Source organism: Talpa occidentalis, unplaced genomic scaffold, assembly GCF_014898055.3.
Source record: "Talpa occidentalis isolate TD23 unplaced genomic scaffold, MPIMG_talOcc4v2.1 talOcc4.14, whole genome shotgun sequence".
Classification (NCBI taxonomy): domain Eukaryota; kingdom Metazoa; phylum Chordata; class Mammalia; order Eulipotyphla; family Talpidae; genus Talpa; species Talpa occidentalis.
The window spans coordinates 59,914,872-59,932,704 of NW_023601433.1; the positions used below are offsets into that span (position 1 = coordinate 59,914,872).

A 17,833-nucleotide genomic window follows, 5' to 3' on the forward strand; every position below is an offset into this window, starting at 1 on the left:
TAGCACCTAGGCCTCTGAGGAGCTATGTTTATTTTCAAGGCAAAGATGTTGGGGGATTGGCAGTAAGATGTTCACTCATGTCCAATTGACTGAATTAGAACTCAAAGTTGTACCAAACATGCCAAGAATGCAATAAAAACAATTTGCAATATTACAGTAGCTTCTGAAGGGAACACGGAGCCATGCTTTACAATTGCCTAGAAAGCCAGGGAGGCAGGAAGCAATTGGCAAGACCTCACAGCTACCAATTATGTTGTAGGCTATTATCCTCAGTCTCAAAACTAAGTATGAAGAAAGGAAAAATAATTAGGAAATAGACACAGTATTAAGCACCCAGAATCCAAACAATATCACTATTACTGATGATATAAGGAATATTAGCAAAAATACTCAGCAACAAGGGAGAGCCTTTTGTAAGCATATTTCATATCTTTGGAGAAATCGGGAGCAGTTTTATTGCCAGGCAGGACACAGCTCATGCCTCACTTGTAGCCCATTTTCCAAATTCCAGGCTTCTAATTTCCAAAACCTTGGAATTATTCTTCACTGTTGACTGAAACATAGCAGCCTGAGAGCAAGAAAAGACAGAGATTAAGTGGATTCAATGTCCCTCCTGCACAGCAGGTTTTGCATAGGGTGAGGGGGTGTTGTTTCTATTCTCTTAGTGCCAGGCGTGTGCCTTCCAGCTGTCCGGATAAGATGAAGCCAGGAAAGTCACTGATGAGGAAGTTTCATATTGTAAGCCCAAGTAGACATGATAGGAGACAGCCCTGAGAATTGCTTAAATAATCACTAATAAGAATAGCAATTAGCATAAAAATCACATTGAATTATAACTTCACAATTTGCAATGTACTTCAGCTAAAGAGCAAAAAAAAAAAGTTTATGATGCTGGTCAAAACTACATTTGAACAGACTTGGTAAAACTTCCGAAATGGGGGGAAATGGAATATTAATAACAATATATTGCAAGAGGAAAACCACAATTGCAATGATTTTATTAATAGTAACTAAGTCTCCTGTCCCTTTTGATAAAAGGAGATTATTTTTCATGAGCATGATGGTTTGAAAAGTCAAAGGGCATTGTTTTAGAGAGAATGTTGACTGCATTTATAGACGCAAAGAGAAAGGTGATAACAAGGGAGGGTAAAGTAAACATCCCACAAGCCAGGACTCTAATACTTCAACTAAAAGACATCTGTCCTTATTTCTAATGAGTTGCTAAAAACAGGAAAGAGAAAAAAAGAATACAAGGAGAGAGGAAGAGAAATTGCAATGCCTTTAAATGTCAAAGAACAATAACAACAGAGAAGCAATCACATTTGGGCAGCGTGCCATGGTTCAATTTTTATTTTTTTATTGTGGTAAGAACACTTCACATGACATCTATCCTCTAATCTGATTTTTAGGTGTGCAGTATAGTACTGTTAACTCTAGCTGCAGCTGCAGCATTGTATGGTGGATCTCCTGAAGTTACTCATCTTGCATAAATGAAACTTTGTACTCTTTGATAAGCAACTCCATTTCTTCCTCCTCCCAGTTCTCAACAACCATTCTACTGTCTTCTGTGAATTTTACTATTTCTGATTCCTAGTGTATATGGGATTATGCAGTGTTTGTCCCCTGTGACTGGTTTCTTTTAGCATATGCTTCTCAAAGTACATCCATATTATTGCATATTATAGGATTTCTTTTTAAGGCTGAATAATATTCCTGTGTGTGTGTGCGCGTGCGTGCATGTGTGTGTACGCACATCTGCTTTTTGCATTCCTCTGTAAATGGACATTTAGGTGCGTTTCCACATCTTGGCTCTTGTGCTGCAATAAACATGGGCTTGCTAACATCTCTTTGAAATCTTGATTCCAGTTCTTTTGATATGGATCGAAAAGCGGCATTGTTAGATCACCTGGTAGTTCTCTGTTTTGAGGGTCCTCCTTGCTGTTCTCCATAGTGTCTACACCAACAAGTTACCAGGATTTCAGTTTCTCCACATCCTTTCCACTATTTGTCTTTTTTGTTGTTATTTTGTTTTCTTATTTTTATAGCCATCCTGAAAGTAATATGAGTGATATCTCATTGTAGTTTTGATTTGCATTTCCCTGAGGATTAGTGACTTGGAGCACCTTTTCTTGTATTTCTTGGCCACTTCTGTGTCTTCTTTGGAGAACCATCAAGTCTTTAATTCATTTTTAATCCAGTTATTTGAATTTTTTGCAATTGAGTTGCATGAGTTACTTGTATACTTTGGAAAATAATTCCTTGTCAGATATATAGTTTGGATATATTTTCTCGCATTCCATAGGTGCTTTTTCACTCTATATTTAGTTTCCTTAGCTGTGCAGAAGCCTTTGGACCCATATTTTACACCACGCAGACGGTCTTCTCAAAATAGACCAAAGACTTAAATAAAAGGTAAAACTCATAGAGAGGAAGCTTCATGACATTGGGCTGGTCAAGGATGTCGTGGGTAGGGTACCGAAACACAGACAACAAAAGCAAAAATAGACAAGTGGGGCTACATCAAGCCTGAGTTCAGTTTTATTATCTCCTTTTTCCAGTGTCTCTGCTAGTGATCTGTTGCACATTACTATTTTCCCTACGCAAATCACAAAGGTTTCTTTTTACAGTAGTACCTGTTTAATTAAATAAAGCTATAACTTCATTTTATTTTTCCTCCTAAAATGGCATCCATCTTATTTTATAAGGCATATTATCTTCAAACACCTTCTTGGATCTTAGCCTCTGGTTATTCTCTTTTTGAAATGTGGCCTACAAACCACACGTTCTATGTGGCCTCATTCTCTGACCTACCACACTGTTTAGCTCATTCTGCTCAGTGATGCTGGCCTTTCTGCTGGTTCCCAAGAATCCAGCCTCGGGAGTCTGCCCTTACTCTCCTCCCAGGCAGAACCTTTTACCAATGGCTCATATGCTCACTTGTTTGCTCTCTCTCTAATACACACACACACACAATACACACACACACAAACACACACACACTTGGTATTCAAGTATCTAATATCACCTCCTAAGGAAGGCCTTCCTTTCTTAGCATGTATAAAATATCCCTTAACCCACACCCACCCTCTTCCAACACCTTTGCCCTCCTTTTGTTTTTCCTAAATTCCATTAATTTTTACGTGGCATATGATCACATACTAATTAGTGTATATTTACACATGTGTTTTTATAGCAAAGTTTGTCACAAAATCCTGAACTGTAGTGGGGTCTATGCGATAGAGGCCTCCCCCAGGGATGCTCTCATAACATGTCAACTAAATCCCCAGAAATGTATATATATACATGTATGTATATATATACATTTGTCAGATTCTCAGCAAATATTGTTGGAAAAAAATGAATATCCCCCTTTTATTTAATTCTATTCTTCTCATTTGGAGGCCACTTTATTATGTAGGCTTCTGTAAAATACCTATAATCAAAGATCTTTTATCTTTTTCAGTGTATATTTTATTTTTAAAAATTTTTTTAAAGATTTATTTATTTATGCGTACAAGAACTGGGGTACAGGCCAGAGGTGTGGGTGGTGAGAGGATTCACTAGAGACAGAGTGGGGAACAGAACAGGCAAGATTGACTGAAATACACTGCTGAGGGGAGTAGCGGGGGCGAGTCAGGAGAAGTCACCTCCCTGCCTGGGGATGGAGTTCGAGCTGCTGTGGCTGCGGATAGCTTCCTAGGGTGTGTCTTAGCCCCTTGCACTACAAGGGAGGCCCTCACTGTATATTTTAGAAGGATGGGATTTGTTGAACTACTGAGTGGGGAAAGAGTTCAGTAAACTGTACTCACCTCTTAAAACATTCATTAGCTTTTACCACACCTGTTGACGCTATATTTTAAGAGCACTAGCAACTAATAACTAGAGGAAATGCAGGTTATAATATTAATATATTCAAGGGTAAAGAATTTGCACCTACAGTAGTTTATACTAGCTCACAGGTTTGGCATCTATATTTTCAAAATGCTGAGTTTCTACACCTGTTTTATAAATTTAAAAAAAAAACAACTATATACTCAGTGGTCTGTTGTCCATGCATGCATTATTTTCACTGAGAGTCTCAGAAAAAAAGGGTATTTTGAATAGCACTGGCCATAAATACTCCCCTTTATAGAACTTCACTAATTTTACTACATTTTTCACCAACCTCTTTCCACTGAGATATTATAGAAATAATAAGAATAACTAACATTTTTCTGCACTTTCTACATAGCGGGCGTTGTGCCAAGTCTTTTTCATATATTTCCTCATTTAATCCTTTCTACTCAATTAGGCAGCTAAAATTATATTATTCTCATCTTAGAAATAAGAAAACTGAGACTTAGGGAGGCCACACAGTTGCTCAGGATTCAAACCCTGGTCTGTTACATTTCTAAGCCTCTACTCCTAGGTGCTTTGTAGACCTCCTCTTCTACTTCCTGGCAACCTGGCAATTAAAATTATCTGGTACTTGGAGGCACATAGAAATCAGAGGCAAAAGTTTAGGGGTCTTAAAATGAGCCAGAATCACCCATGCCTTTAATGTCCTACTTCTATGAATGACCAAAGAAGACCAACTTCCATACTAATTTGGGGAATGAATCATTAGCTACTACAGATATTGATGACGCTCACTATCTTGGAAACACAATTGTGAATTAGCCACATCGTGGTCCCTTGGAGAAGAAATGGGAGTATATTTCTCTGCAGTCCCAGCAGGAAGGAGGTGAGGCCAGAGGAAGAAGGAATGAGGTCCAGGAAAAGCGTCTCATCAAAGCCAAAAATTTTAAGAAAGTGTATCTAACACCTTCTTCTTATTACTCTGCACTTTCAGCTTTGATCTGAAAGGAAGAAGTTGGTTCCAACTCCAGGCTGGATTTATTTTAGGACCCGAGGCATGGTCTCTTAGGCAACTTGAGTATTACATTTTTCCCACAGCCATTTTAAAGCTAATTAATTTGTCAAGTACTTGCCAGTTTTCCCATTCTTGATCATAACTACCCCAAGTCTTCAATTTCCAAAATGGTTTTGAAGTTACTTCCATTTCTTATGGTCTACTGGAGCCTTCCTTGATTTTTTTTACATATATGAACTTTTATGGAAATACTGTGCTCCTAGATTTATTCATTTAAATGGTCAGAAAGTACATTATCAGAATTAAATGCTGTAGAATTCCCTTACCCCAGCAGTTTTGTTATATTAATGAGGTTATTAACCCTTTAGTGAGTTAAAGGCTACATCTGAACCTAGCAGGTTAGCTGACGTACTGATTTTCAGAAGTGATTTAAGCCCTTTTTTATTCTATTTTTCCCAGTTTTTCAGAAGGCAAACTCAGGCACATGGACTGTAGAAGATGAAAATATTAAATAAAATTCATGAGACATTGAATTATGTGCTTTATTTTTACATAAATGCCACACATGCCCACATATCAATAAATAAGTCAGAATTTGACTCTAAGCTTTATCATCCTCTAAAACCTATCTTCTTTACAGTGTACTTCACTCCAATCATAAAATATTTAATTAAATGAAGTTTTGATAGCTGTTTAATATGATCAATGCAGGCAGCCAAATAGAATAATTAAGAATCTAAGATAGCTATTTTGCTTTGACTATTTGGCTTATTTAATTGTCTATAGTTACAAGTTAAGCAGATAATTGTAAACTCTCTAAATTACTTGAGGTTATGTGGACATAAGGCGGATGCTATTTTATTCTGTCTCTAATTATATTTAATTTCATATTCCTCATAGCTCCTTGCCTAGTGTGTATCCTAGAAGGTAGAGAAAGGTCCATTTTGAGGGGTTCTTCGGTTCTATGTGCTCAGTTGTCCTTAGAGTGGGGGAGTAATATGTCCCCCTAAATAAACTCCATTCACAAAGTGTCGCCACATATATGCTAGAAAATAATGATTTTCCTACAAAACAACTCTTCTCTCATAAAGGGATTCACCACAGATTTTGTTTGATTAGTAAAACCCTTAGTATATTTAAAATGTTATTTTAATATCTGAATGTGAATGACACATCCTTTTAGAAATATATCAGCCCTGTTAAACCAGATAGATCTATACCTTGAATTGATTAAATGCTGTCCTTATATAGATCACAAAACACTTCCTTCATAGGCTCACATTCATCACTTTAATAATGTCAAAAACAGAGATCAGCCCAGAGATGAAGAGAAATATGGGTGTGAGTGTGGTCACCCAAGTTTATTCTAATGATCATTATTTCAAATTTTCTAAAACTTTGGGAGGAAATGTAATAATATATTACCTCACACCCTTCCCAATTTCTGAAGAAGCATTTTGACTGGGGATTAGGTAAAATTTATTCTGTATATAATGCATATGAAGATGTTTAAACTGTAATTACATGCAATTTGAAGGGAATGTTCTTTCGGTGGAATGAAGATTGACCTACTCAGGAATATTAAAATGTACAGAGGTTCATACTTTTGTGATAATATTTTATCATTTTGAAAACTTATTCTTAATAGACCCCACATTACATTTCAGTAAAGTGGTTTCATTTTCTTTAACAACCATTAATAGCTATTAGAGGTTAAAAAAAAGGCTTTATATAGATCATTAAAGTACACTTAAGTAATTTGTAATTGACAATTAAATCAGCATGGCAATGCATTATCATAAGTTTGATAGATGTGCCTTTTTTTAAAATACTGAGAAGAAAGGGCCTCTTTGTAAGACACCCCACTACAGACTATTCTTGCATTTTAATTGATCACAAAGAACACATTGTCTCCATATATGTGCTTGGTAATCATCTTTTACAAGTTTCCTTTTGTGAGGTTTTTGATGATGAGTGTGGGAGTTTGGTTCATGCTAGAGAGTGTCCCTGGTAAGATCTGGAATTAGCAGCAGCCACATTTAAATCTTTATCCTTGCAATTGTTGCAATAGATAGAATAATCAGAGCTTTAATTTTGAAAACCCAGATTCCTCCTCTCTTCTCTCTTTTCCCTCCATCTCTCTAAAGACCCTTGAATGTGGGCTCAAGAGGCAGGGTCTCCATATTACCATGACAATGGCCACACTGATGCTGGGCTGCATTCCAAGGCAGCCAATGAGCATCCACCTTATCCTGACAAATTATAGAAGCAGCATGTGGGCCTGTTTGTAAAATTTGTACTATTCATTCTGTCCCCTAGGAAATTTACCATCTAGAAATTTTGGCTAAAATAGTTTCAATATTGAGACCAAAATTCAGAAATGTAACTGTACTTGAGAGGGAATTGTAATCATTCATTTTTTGTTTGGGTAGAACTTAAAACATTTTATAAATATTTGATTAATTTCCACTCTTTAAAATTTTATTTATTTATTTATTTTTAGATTTATTTATTTATTTATACAAGCACTGGGTACAGTCAGAGGCGTGGGAGGGTGAGAGAATACAACTGAGCCAGAGCCAGAGCCAGAGCGGAGAGCAGAACAGGCAGAGTGACAAAGTACACTGCTGAGAGGAGCAGTGGGTGGCAGGAGAGGTCTGCGCACCATGTGGGACCCTCACCCCATGGCCGGGGATTGAACCGGCACTGCAGAGGCTATGGGCAGCTTCGCAACCCAGTGCCCAACCGATGCGCTACCGGGGAGGCCCTAATTTCCACTTTTTAAATTTCCTTCACAATGCCATACTAATGGAATTTATCCATTTTTGAGTGTAAATTTTAAAAACAGAGAACATTCTCTGTATTTCAAACTATGAAGAAAGCAATAAATTCAAGATAGGTCAATAGAGTTTTCCTCTTGTCTAAGAAAAACATTTTATAATATGTACACTGTCAAGATTTTTGTGAGTCACATTAATCTCATAAAGATTTGTCTGCTTTCCTAAATCTTCCTACTGTTATTTAATTTATAGATTTGATGTGTTTTGTATGAGAAATGCATCATGTAAAAAGTGAGAAAGAATGATAACAATTTTTCAATATTTCTTAAGATATTGAAATTAATGAGATAGTAACACTCAATTAGGAGAAATTAAAATTTTAATTTAAATAAAGAGAAAATAATCTCCTAGAATCAAGCTGTATTCTATATTTCCACACATGTGACAGTTGCACATTAAGTTTTCAAAAATTAGACTGAGTTGAGAATGGCACATATTAAAAAAAAACTAGCAACAACAAATGTTGGTGAGGATGTGGAGAAAAAGGAACTCTCCTGCATTGCTGGTGGGAGTGTAGAATTGTCCACCCACTATGGAAAGCTCTGTGGAGATTTCTTGACCTACTGAAGATAGAGCTTCCATATGATCCAGCAACTCCACTCCTAGCTATTTACCCAAAGGACACACAAACATTAATTCAAAAGGGCACCTGCACCCCTATGTTTATAGCAGCACTATTTACAATAGCTAAGCTATGGAAACAACCCAAATGCCGAAAAATAGATGACTGGATCAAGAAGATGTGATACATATACACAATGGAATATTACTCAGCAATCATAAAAGATAAACTCATGCAATTTACAGCAACACAGATGGAACGGGAAGGGATCATACTCAGTGAAATAAGCCAGAAAGAAAAAGAAAAATACCAGATGGTCTCACTCATAGCAGGAATTTAAAAAACCTAAAAAAGGGACCAGGAAAAAGACTAATTGCAATAAAGTAAAAATCAAAATCAACATGCAACCATAGACCAGAGACACACTACACTAGAGGGTGGGGGGAGGAGAAGAGGGATTAGAGTCAAAAACAGGGGGTGGGAATTGTATGGGGAATATAACCAAAATGAAAATGCATATATTATGCAAAAAATGAAAAATGATGTAAGAATTATATAAAATAAAATAATTCATAAAAACAGAACTCAAAAAAAATTAGACTGAGTTAATTCAAGGGGCTCAGATCCCCCTTAAAGTGACCATGTCCCTGACATGCACCTCAAAAACATCTTTACAGACATATCACCCAAAGCAGTGATAGTGAAGGCAAAGATAAACAGCTGGGACTACATCAAATTAAAGCGCTTCTGCACAGCAAAAGAGACAATAACCAAAACAAAGAGAAACCCCACTGACTGGGAAAAAATTTTTGCGTAAAACACTAATGATAAAGGATTGATCACAAAAATCTACAAAGAGCTGATGAGACTCAACAAAAACAAAGAAAATAATCCAGTCAAAAAATGGGCAGAAGAGCTAAACAGAAACTTCTCCAAAGAGGAAATGCAAATGGCCAAGAGTCATATGAAAAAATGTTCAACATCACTTGCAATCAGGGAAATGAAAATCAAAACTACAATGAGATTCCACCTCATACCAGTGAGAATGGCACATATTAAAAAAAACTAGCAACAACAAATGTTGGCGAGGATGTGGAGAAAAAGGAACTCTCCTGCACTGCTGGTGGGAGTTCAAAATGGTCCACCCACTATGGAAAGCTTTGTGGAGATTCCTCAACCTACTAAAGATAGAGCTTCCATATGATCCAGCAATTCCACTCCTAGGTATTTACCCAAAGGACACAGAAACATCAATTCCAAAAAGCACCTGCACCCCTATGTTTATAGCAGCACTATTTACAATAGCTAAGCTTTGGAAACAACCGAAATGCCCCAAAATAGATGACTGGATCAAGAAGATGTGGTACATATACACCATGGAATATTACTCAGCATTCAAAAAAGATAAACACATGCAATTTGCAGCAACATGGATGGAGCTGGAAGGGATCATGCTCTGCAAAATAAGCCAGAAAAAAAAGAAAAATACCGGATGGTCTCACTCATAACAGGAATCTAGAAAACCTAAATAAGGGACCAGGAAAAAGAATAGCTATAAGAAAGAAAAAATCAAAATCAACAAACAACTATGAACCAGAGACACACTATGGGGGGGCGGGGAAAGGAGGGATTGGGGTCAAAATAAGGGGGTTGCAATTGTATGGGGAATATAAAAATAAAATTAAAAATAAATAACTTTTAAAAAGTGACCATTTCCCTATTGCAATGGGTAGTTCTGGGATCCCTCCGTGCCTACCTGATGTAGGGTGACCAGACTCCCTAGGAGCATGTGACATAGGAATGAGAAGCCATAATTTCAGTGAGGGTGCACTCCTATGGCATTGGCAATGGGTGTATATGAGTGTAAGAACAAGGACTTCTGTGCCCTAAGAATGGGGCCCCTATCCCGAGGATGTTCAGAGGTAGTCATGAAATGTTAAGAGAATTCTGTGGAAGTGTGTCAATGATTTCTTTTATGGGAAGAAGTTGTAAGTCACCGATAGAGTTTTTGTAGCTCAGGCATGCATAGACTTCTTGGCAGGGTGATCTCTAATTTTCAGATCATGCCAGCTTACCTCTATTCTGCTACTTGAAATTTGTTTCAAGGTATTAATGAAAGTAGTTAAGGTTGTCAAGGTTCTGGAGATGCATGATTGCAAAAAGCAGGGAGCAAAATCGTTGAAAACTTTAGAATATCTGGTCAGTTGTGAAAACATTATAATTTCTCTTCAAAGATATATTTTTTCCATTTCTGCTAATGTATTAAAATTTCGCTAAGTGAGAGTTGTCTTTCCTAAAATTGGAGAATTTCCAAATATGAATGATTTTGGTAGATATTATACTAAACTAAGGTAAATATATTCTACTTAATTGAATAAAGTATGTTAAAAGAAAGCAAATATGTCACAATAAGGCTGTATCAAATGTGTTTACTAAAATTCAAATTACATCATTTAGTTTTTAACACTTAAAAGAATTACATTCTGTGGGATTTCTAGTTAAGATAACTCTGGTCCTGGACGTAATTCAAAGATAGAGAAAAATAAAGGGACAAAGATAAAGAAAGGACCAGCCTCCATAGACAGTTAGGGTTTGCACCAAAATAGAAAGATACTTTCATTTTAGAAAATCTTTTATTATTATGCATCAGTTCTCAAGAGATATTCAATAAAATTAAGTCTATATTTCTAAGAAGTTAAAAAAAATCTCTTAGAAAACCAGAACTACAAAGGAACTTTTAAAACTTATTAAAAGAACAGCTGCTTTAAACTAACCATTAGCAAGAGATAAGCACTAGTGCAAAGTATCATCCATCATTACATAATATTCTAGAAACTGGTCATATCAATATGACATAGAACTGAGCTAACAAATATGTTAATTAGAAATATGTTAACATTAGAAATATGTTAACAAATATGTTAATTAGAAACACAAACATAAAATTTTATAAACATTAAAGATCATGATGATCAGGGCCTCCTTGGTGGTGCAAGGGGTTAAGACGCAGCCTGTGAAGCTGTCCGCAGCCCTTGCAGCACGAGTTCAATCCCTGGCTGGCCAGGGAGCTACCCACATGGCTCAGTAGGTCTCTCCTGTCTTGCTCGCTGCTCCCCTCAGCAGTGTATTTCACTCAGTCTGCCTGTTCTGTGCCCTGTTCTGTCTCTGGTGAATCCTCTCACCCCGCCCCACCCCCACACCTCTGGCCTGTACCCCAGCACTTCTATGCATAAATAAATAAATCTTTAAAAAATCATGATGATCAACTATAAGTCATGAAGAGTTTAAGAAGAATATAATAATGTTTTAAATCACTAACTTTACTATAAATCAGTAATAAAAGACGTGGAAACTATTTGAAGAAAGCATTAAGTGCCCTCTGAGAGAGAAATAAATTTAGATTTTAGTAAATTTTGAGCTAACTCATGTTTCCAAATGGAATGAACAAGTACTAAAGATGTTAAATTTTCCCAAGTAAATCTAAGGGTTCAATTAGCAATCAAATTCTGAACTTCAACTTAGTGTTCCCTTTCAAAGGAAAGAATAATGATTAGGATAACTTGACAGGCCAGATGTTATAAAACACAGAAACCAAGTTTTCATACTTAAAACAATGAAGAAATAACAGAGAGATTGAGCAGCAATGAATCTCATGTATCAACACACACAAAGTACTCAAAATTACTGGAAAAAGAATGGATCACATAATAAAGATACAGATAAAAATGCCTCTCTGTGAAAGATAGAAAATTCAGGTTTTCTTAATGAATCAAATAGTAATACTAAAAACCAACAAAATACAAAGGTGTAAAAATCATTAATCCACTTTCAAGGTGGACTTTTTAATGTAAAACCTAAAATTATAAGAGAAGTTATTGAGATATTTAGTTATATATAGTTTTAAATACATTACCAGAAAAAAAATAATTGAAATGAAAACCTGGGGGGAGTGGAAATTAAATGCTTTTTTTAAGCATTAAAATGTAGAAACTGAGAATTGCTACAATTCAATTTAAAAATCACCAGGCATCTATAAACTAACATATGACTAAGGCATCTATAAACTAATAATTTCATGAATGACTAAAAAAATGGGGATAATATTTATCATTATGCAAATAAAATAGGGAGATAACATGTTTTATCCTATACATTTGCAAATCAAAAATTAAATACTAGTTTCTGTATTTGAGTCATATATCCTGTCCTGTCAGAAGGGTCAAGTAGCAAATATGTTAAGACTTTAATAGAAATGTCCACAAACACTCATATCTGAAAATTTTCATCTCAATGTTATATATGAAATGAGAAAGTAAGAAACACCCCTAATATCTAACCTTAGGGAGGGAGTTAAATAAATCATGGGACATCAGTGAAAGGAAATAATGTGTACTGCTTGGAAAACATTTTCAGAAATTATTGGGGAAGAAAAATGATTAATATTTTTTTAAAGATTTATTTATTTATACAAGCACTGGGCACAATCAGAAGCGTGGGAGGGTAAGAGAATTCACCAGAGCCAGAGTGGGGAACAGAACAGGCAGACTGACGAAATACACTGCTGAGGGGAGCAGCGGGCGCAGCTGGAGAGGTCTGCCGCACCATGCGGGACCCTCAATGATGGCCGGGGATGGAACCAGCGCAGCAGAGGCTGTGGGCAGCTTCGCAGCCCAGCGCTCAACCGCTGTGCCACCAGGGGAGGCCCGACTAATATTTTAAAAAAGGATTAAAATCTATATGATAAAGACAGCCCTACTTTTATATAAAAGATGAAGTACATACATTGAAAATAACTAAAAGAAAATAAATGTACCATGAGTTATAGGATTATTTTTTCCTAGTCAGAATTAGGTGATAATGATTTTTCTCCTTTATATTTATCTATATTTCTGAAAAATATTGTGAACCTGAATTGCTTTTATAATCATTAAAGACATTAGGCACTATTTTTAAAAGAATTGCATTCTGTGTCCAAATTATCACTAAATCTGTGTTAATGGCATCTAAATTAAGAACGTTTTAATAGTAAGGTTTTAATAGTATAATATTATATGCCCAGTGGGAATTCAGTATATTATATTGATGTTTCATTTGTAGCAAGTTGCTAAATATAAACCAAAAATGGAAATTATTTTCCAGAGATTTTTGGATGAATAACGGTTACAAACCAAGTTTTTTGTCTGCCTGAACTGCCTGGAGTAGATTCAGTAAGTTGCCCAAACACACCAACTGCCACACTTTTCTACTTATGTCAATAAAGTGTGGGTATCATTTGGGGCAGTTTGCATTCCAGGTGACTTTGTGTAATCTCCATAGCATTGCAGATATTTGTGATGGAGTCTTCACTTATAGAAATGGAAATGAGGTGTATTTAAGTGCTTATAGCATCTTTTTGAGGGGCATGTGGCTATGTGCGTGTATGTTTTCCTATGTTAAGGTTCAGAGCTTAGGCAGAGAAAAAATAAGTTTGGTAGGCATAGATCTGGAATATAAAAACATATTTTTTCTCAGGTTATGATCAACACCAAATAAAATGCAGACTAGCCCTTGGTCCTCCAAAATTCAGAGGAATGTGTGTGTGTGTCTGTCTCTGAGATGCTGGGTTTGCGTATGTGCACGGCGTCAGTGTGCGTGGTTGTTCAGTGCAAGCTTGAAAAGCTCAGTTGCAGACACTAATGAGTTTGGCAACTTTCAAATAATATCTCCTGCAAAGCAAGTCTAATGACAGGCCCATGACACAAGCGCTGAAGGAATGTGACCATGGTCTCAGTCGGAAGGAAGGATTCCTGCTGTGAAGACCTGTTTGTCCACTTCCCTACTATAGACTCAGGCAGACCCTGAAGCGTGTGTTGCCAGTTGCTTCGAACAACTTATGAGAGTTAAGACCAGAAAAATATTTTTTCCCAAGATTACTGGGGTCACATGGAAGCTCTGTGGCCTGTTGAAGCTTTGATTATCTGAAAATTAAAAGCAGATAATTAGTGCATGATTGTGTGTGGACACATTAAATTTACACTTGCTTCCACATTCATCACCTTCAGTTCCATCTTCCTCATCTCTTATTTTCTCCTTCCTAAAATACCCCGTGTGCCATGCCGCACTCCATTGTGGTTCTTTAATCATGTGGTCATTTTTTTTATTCTATTATGCAACATACATTCATTGAGCAGGTACCTTTGTAAGATATGGACGTTATTATGGTTCTTAATCTCAAGAAGCCAACACTCTAATTGGGGCAGAGTAAAGAAAAGTAGTTTGTAGGTCATTTGCTTCCATATAGTTGTAAACAAATGATTCCACAGTATTGTGGCTCACACATTTATTCTTACACTATGAGTCTGCAGGTCACTGTACTTGGAGATCTATGTTGGGCAGCCCACTTTCAGGCTGTGAGTCAGCCAAATTCAGCTCCAGACTGTGAGTTGGGCTCAGATCTTCACCATGTGTGTTTGTTTGGAGGCCCAGGTGGAGAAGGGATGGCAGATTTTCTGGGGCATGCTTCTTTGTGGCAGGTCACAGAGCATAAAAACCCAAACCAAACCACACAAGCACATTTAACATAATGCCTGATACTACTTTAACAACTAAAACATGTCATATTGCCAAAGCCAATGTCAGTGGAGTGGGGAAATACATTACAGGGTCACAAAGCAGGTAGGGGGGAGCACATAAAGAATTGGCAATAATCTGACATACAAATTGGGACAATAAAATACAAGATAATGGCCTCCCTGGTGATGCTAGGGGTTGAGTTTCAGCGCTATCAAGCTATCACCAGCCACTGCAGTATGAGTTCGATCCCCAGTCAGGGAGCTACCCACATGGCACAGCAGACCACTCCTATCTCACCCACTGCTCCCCTCAGCAGTGTATTTCAGTAGATCTCCCTGTTCTGCTCCCCACTCTCTCTCTGGTGAGTCCTCTCACCCCCCACACCTGTAGCCTGTACCCCAGTTCTTGGATGCATAAATAAATAAAAATAAATACTTTAAAAATAATAAAGTACAAGATAAATGGTATGAGAGAAGCATATTCAGAGCGAGCGAGAGAAAGAGAGAGAGAGAGAGAGAGAGAGAGAGAGAGAGAGAGAGAGAGAGAGAAAGTATATTTAGCACTTAGAGAAAGTAGAGAGATATATCTCAGAGAAGGGGTGTATATCAGCCATAGTTCAACCAGAGAAATAGATCAGTAGGATGGATGGATGGATGGATGGATGGATGGATGGATGGATGGATGGATGGATGGATGGGTGGGTGGGTGGGTGGATGGATGGCACAGAGATTTGAGTTTGCACAGTGGTGGCAGTAGGTTAAGCATTCTCTATAATCTACTGATATTGCATTTGATGCTGAAATTTGACATCCACAGACTTAACAGTCAAGGAAGAAGATGGATACAATGTGGGGAGACAAGGGACAAGCCAGACATCACATAGAGTGAATGTTTGTATTATCAGATGGACTGAAACACATGTCAGTTCCTGTTGCATCTACCTTGGTGACAGAGGTAAACACAAACACTGACCCAGAAATCAGAGGTGCTCAGGGAGGAGGAGAGGAAGATAGAGCAGGTACCGGCCCAGCTGCCACTTCATACCAAGAGGCCAACCAGCACATCAACAACGTGTGCTATGCAATGATTGTTGCTCCCTTCTGTCATTCACATCTCCTAAGAATCTTCTTGGTGGTTCATCCTCACCAGACAACACACACACAAAAAAGAGGTGGATTTTGGGAAATGTAGTTCAACCAAATCAAGTTGACGCATTACGTGGTCATCAAGAGGGAACTCTAACTCAACTAGTAGAAAGAATAAATTAGGAAATGCTTTCAGGGAAGGTGATCTTTAAAGATGGTCAGAAAGGAGAAATAGCAACCTAGCAAGCACATCAGGTGGGATAGCTAAGGCTCAGGAATGCAGACTTCCTGGTGTGGAAATTCCACAGCCAATCCCTCCAGGTACACACCCATAGTGAAAGTTGGATGTGTCCTGGTGTGGAAGAAGAGGACACACTCCAAGGGTGTGATGAAGTACTTTAGGAAAAGGAAGTTGTGCAGCACTTATAAAAATAGGGCTTGCACACTTGCTAAGGAAGTTATAAGGAAAGGGAAGGCAGTCCTGGACCGGGTGTCTTCAGAAAGTACTCGTTATTGTTACAGACTGAATTGTTTTTCCCCAAAATTCATAGACTGAAGACCTATCCCCCACTATTTCACAGTGTAGCTGTATTTGAAGATAGAGTCTTAAAGGAGATGTTTAAGATTAATGAGGTCGTATGGGTTGTAACCAGTAGAACTGGTGTCCATTTAAGAAGCTGAAAAGATACATGTCCCTAGAGGAGAGTCCTTGGGAAGACAGTGAGAAGGCAGCTGTCTGCAGTGAAGGCACCAGACCTCAGGAGAAGCCAAACTGCCCACACACTGATCTTGATTTCCAGTCTCAAGAGCTGTGAGAACATTTATATTCTGTCATTTAAGCCCATTCCAACCCCACCCCTAATCCACAGTATTTTGTTATGGAGCCCAACTCAAACAGCACTTTGGGAAGTCTTTTTTAGACAGCGGAGCTAGAGTTGTCATTGGTAAAGCAGCAGTTGGAAGATACAGGGGGTTGGGGGGTGGTCAATCATCATTTTTGTGGTTGAATTATCTTTGTCTTTCTCTTCTTCTAGGATGATGTCAAAGCCTGGTTGTTTTTGTATTCCCTGAGTGTTGTATTTAGTTAGGAACTTCGTGACTGCCTGTCAGCTTTGGCCAGAGCCTTTTCTTACTGCCTCATGGGCCTGGTTGAAGAGGAATCTCATCGACTGATGCAGAAATTACATTGAGCCCAATTGCTTATTATGTTGAATATAGATTCCTTTGCCTGATTTATAAGATTCATAGTCTGGCCTCACTCTTCTTAGTTTCTTTTGTTTCCCCACATTGGCAGTATTGGTGCTATTCTTTTAAGACTCTTTTCTCTGTCTCCTGCATAAACTATCCTCAGATTGGTTGCCATGATTTGGGATATTCTCATAATTTCCATGTCCACTGAAAGACAAGTGCCCCTTAATATTCCTTCACATCTTCTCCCTTCCCCCATCCATGAAAGACTCTCAGATTATTCCAGCCAACTCTTACCTTCTCTCCTTCCTTGGAACTCTTATGACACATAATATATCAAGGCAGTAAACTTTGTTTTATTCTTTCTTTCATATAGGCAAGTTCTGTCTTTCCAAAAAGATGATATGCTTCTTGAGAGACCTAGCACCTCTTTTGAAATAAATTTTAGGTCACTTTGTAGTCCCTCAAAAAACGTATGTGGTAGGTTCATTTCATCACAGTTTTTAATTTAAAAACTGGGACCATAGACATCTTTCCTTTGCTACTGTGATGACGTCCTTGATGTATATAACTAGCTTGCAAGTATTTTGAGCACCTATTTTTGAGTGCACTTTCGATGTTTATACTGAGTCCTGAGGCTATGCAGAAATAAAGCTGGTGAGGAGGAGGGAACCTTCGGAGAGCTTTGCCATGGGATCCAGCATGCACAAAAGCACAGAGGCAAAAGAAATCCCACATGTAGGGACTGGAAAGA

At 37.6% G+C, this 17,833-nt stretch overlaps 1 protein-coding gene across 3 annotated transcripts in view; it reads left to right on the forward strand.

Moving 5' to 3' along the window:
* The window catches only part of CELF2 (CUGBP Elav-like family member 2), a 591,625-nt gene that overhangs the window by 258,652 nt on the left and 315,140 nt on the right, over positions 1 to 17,833 (forward strand). The window lies entirely within an intron of this gene.